Source organism: Sphaeramia orbicularis, chromosome 4 (assembly GCF_902148855.1).
Source record: "Sphaeramia orbicularis chromosome 4, fSphaOr1.1, whole genome shotgun sequence".
Taxonomy (NCBI): domain Eukaryota; kingdom Metazoa; phylum Chordata; class Actinopteri; order Kurtiformes; family Apogonidae; genus Sphaeramia; species Sphaeramia orbicularis.
This window is the reverse complement of record NC_043960.1, coordinates 58976533-58980342: the sequence shown is the minus strand read 5'-3', so window position 1 is coordinate 58980342 and position 3810 is coordinate 58976533. Positions and strand designations below refer to the sequence as shown.

The 3810-nt window shown below is 45.4% G+C and overlaps 1 long non-coding RNA gene across 1 annotated transcript; it reads right to left on the bottom strand.

Annotated features, from left to right (window-relative positions):
• Positions 1-228: 228 nt before the first annotated feature.
• LOC115417687 (uncharacterized) lies at positions 229-950 on the bottom strand. The gene is made up of 2 exons (XR_003935186.1): positions 895-950; positions 229-383 (listed from the first exon to the last, which is right to left on the bottom strand). It is a non-coding gene; the product is annotated as an uncharacterized LOC115417687 (long non-coding RNA).
• Positions 951-3810: the final 2860 nt, after the last annotated feature.

Below are 3810 nucleotides of genomic sequence, written 5' to 3'. Positions count from 1 at the left end.
CCTGAGACAAACTGACCCTGGATCTGCTTTATCAGGAGAAATACAGAAGATCAATGAGCAGGAGCAGGTGGAGTTAACCCTGTGGTGTCCAGGTGAGAGTTTATGCATCAGATCACTGAGTCATGTCATTGTTTTGTTCCACCTTCACCTTCTGACTCAACAGTAAGAAAACATGTGAGCAGGGTTAGGGTTCCACTTCATGTTCTAAAAGGTCATAACATTTTACACAATTTGTTTTAAGTCTGAATTCAAAAGTTGTTCATTTTTGGATGATTTTTTAACATTCTGATCCATCCACGAAAACCATCCCACTGTGAATTCTTACACTAACACCCTTTTACCAAGTGAATACAAAATACACACTGACACATTTAACCTTTGACCTAGGACCAAAAAGAATAATAATGTACAGTATATGAACCCATGTTGGTGCTAATCACTGACATATGACAGGAGGAAAAATAAATACATCTAATTTTTATGTCAAATATTGAAAGGGGAAAAAATATGGTTTGTTTAAATTACAAACACGGCGTTTAAAGGGTTAAAAATATGAGAGTTATTGAGTATTTGGTATTTTTGTTTATGGCTCAAGTTGATGACATAAAAACTAGAAAAGCACTCAGAGCGCAGACCTCCGCCAAGGCAGATCAGTCCCCCCACCCCCATCACCGCCAAATTTTCATCATTTCTTCCTTGTGCCAGTTTCAAGATTTCCTGAAAATTTCATTCAAATCCGTCCATAACTTTTTGAGTTATCCTTCTAACGGACAGACAAACAGACAAACCCCGATGAAAACATAACCTCAGCGTAATAAGCAGTGTTAAACTCCTACACTAACACCCTTTGATCAAGTGAGTACAAAATACACACTGATGCATTTAACCTTTGACCTAGAACCAAAAATAATAATAATATGAACCAATGTTGGTGTGAATCACTGACATACTGTATGAGAAAAAAAAAAAAAAAACCCTAATTTTTATGTCGAAAATTGAAAGGGAAAAAAAGGTTTATTGCATCAAAAAATATGGTTTGTTTAAATTACAAACATGGCATTTAAAGGGTTAAAAATATGACAGTTATTGAATATTTGGTATGTCTGTTATCAGTGGTATCTTTTAAGTCACTTCTTAAAACACATTTTTATAGACTTGCCTTCATGTGATGTTGTCTCTTTTGAATGTTTTTCACGTTTTTAATGTTGAAAATTTAATTTTACCGTGTTTTGATTACTCATTTATATTGACATACATGATGTTGTTTTATTCCACTCCTTCATTTTACATTTGACAGCATCATGTTCTGTTATTTCTGCTCTCTCCACTATGATACATTCAAAGTTAGTCCTGTTTTCATCTTTGCTGTGCTCATCTCGTTTATTGTGTTGTTTGCTAAGTTTTAATTCTGCTGTTGTGCACTTTTGCTTTCTGTCAAAGCACTTTGTAAACTCAGTTTTTAAAGGTGTAATATAAATAAAGTTATTATTATTTCGATACAGTGCAGATGATGCACTGTCGGTGTTTAGGACGTCTGTTGTTTGATTCCAGAGGTTAAACTCTGACGCCCCCCCCCCCCCCCCCCCACGACCATGACAGGCCTCAGACCGACGACATGAACCCCACACATTAAAATAATCCTGCTGAACTTCGCAGAGGTTGAAGCTCGCTGTGTGTGTTCGGTCAACAGTCGGACTGAGGACGTACGTTCACGCCCCGGTGTCCAAACAGGTTATTTTTAGACAGCGGCGTGCTTCCACGACAGCGTTCCCCAGAGCAAACAGCAGCAGCGTTTACTATAAAGCAGAAGTTCAGCAGCTCTGACTTCCAGGAAAGGGTTCGACAGCAGGTCGACCACTTCACACCAACACGCCGGACTCTGAGCAGCGGCGTTTCTCACACTTCACTCTCATTTTCTCAGCTGTGAAACTCAACGTGGTTTTATGGTTGAGTGTCAGAAACAGCAGAGGGTCGGCCTCGGTTCCATGGGTTTTCCTGCTGGAGACGTCACAGTGTCCACCACCGAATGGAGGAGAAGAGGGACACGTCGAACATGCATGAACTCATCTGTTTTAGATGTCATGACTAAAGTTTTATAACCACATGATTTAGAGTCTGGATGAAAAAGGAGCTGCTGTTTCTACTGGGGTGTCAAACTGTCAGAGTAGAAGAAATAACAGAAACCTGAAATACGAAGTCAAAAATACAAAAAAAAACAATGCAAAAGATGAAAGATGGAATAAGACAAAAATTAGACAAAAGACAAAAATGACATAAAAAGATACAACAAATATGACAAACTGCATAAAGTAGAATTCACAACAACAGCCCAGGATGTTCCCTGGTACCGACTGTATGTTCCCTGGTACTGGTACCTACTGTATGTTCCCCAGTACCTATGTTCCCTGGTACCTATGTTCCCTGGTACCTATGTTCCCTGGTACCTATGTTCCCTGGTACCTGTGTTCCCTGGTACTTGTGTTCCCTAGTACCTATGTTCCCTGGTACCTATGTTCCCTGGTACTTATGTTCCCTGGTACATACTGTATGTTCCCCAGTACCTATGTTCCCTAGTACCTATGTTCCCTAGTACCTATGTTCCCTGGTACCTATGTTCCCTGGTACGTACTGTATGTTCCCCAGTACCTGTGTTCCCTGGTACCTATGTTCCCTGGTACCTGTGTTCCCTGGTACCTATGTTCCCTGGTACCTATGTTCCCTGGTACGTACTGTATGTTCCCCAGTACCTGTGTTCCGTGGTACCTATGTTCCCTGGTACCTATGTTCCCTGGTACCTCTGTTCCCTGGTACGTACTGTATGTTCCCCAGTACCTATGTTCCCTGGTACCTATGCTCCCTGGTACCTATGTTCCCTGGTACCTATGATCCATGGTACCTATGTTCCCTGGTACCTATGTTACCCTGTACCTATGTTCCCTGGTACCTATACTCCCCTTTACCTATGTTCCCTGATACCTATATTCCCCAGTAACTATGTTCCCTGGTACCTATGTTCCCTGGTACCTGTGTTCCCTGGTACCTGTGTTCCCTGGTACTTGTGTTCCCTGGTACCTGTGTTCCCTGGTACCTATGTTCCCTGGTACCTATGTTCCCTGGTACCTATGGTCCCTGGTACCTATGGTCCCTGGTACCTATGCAGGGTTAGGGGTTGTGGTTCGGTACTGGGATCACAGGTACCAGGGAACACAGGTCTGACCCCGGCTCCAGGGTCCAGGCTGTGGGTCCAGGGTCCAGGGTCTAGGGTCTATGGTCCAGGGTCCAGGGTCTATGGTCCAGGGTCTATGGTCCAGGGTCCAGGCTGTGGGTCCAGGGTCCAGGGTCCAGGGTCCAGGGTCTAGGGTCCAGGGTCCAGGTTGTGGGTCTATGGTCCAGGGTCCAGGCTGTGGGTCCAGGGTCCAGGCTGTGGGTCTATGGTCCAGGGTTAGGGTTAGGGTCCAGGGTCTATGGTCCAGGGTCCAGGCTGTGGGTCTATGGTCCAGGGTCCAGGCTGTGGGTCCAGGGTCCAGGCTGTGGGTCCAGGGTCCAGGGTCCAGGGTCTAGGGTCCAGGGTCTATGGTCCAGGGTCCAGGCTGTGGGTCTATGGTCCAGGGTCCAGGCTGTGGGTCCAGGGTCCAGGCTGTGGGTCTATGGTCCAGGGTCCAGGCTGTGGGTCCAGGGTCCAGGGTCCAGGGTCTAGGGTCCAGGGTCTATGGTCCAGGGTCCAGGCTGTGGGTCTATGGTCCAGGGTCCAGGCTGTGGGTCTATGGTCCAGGGTCCAGGCTGTGGGTCCAGGGTCCAGGCTGTGGGTCC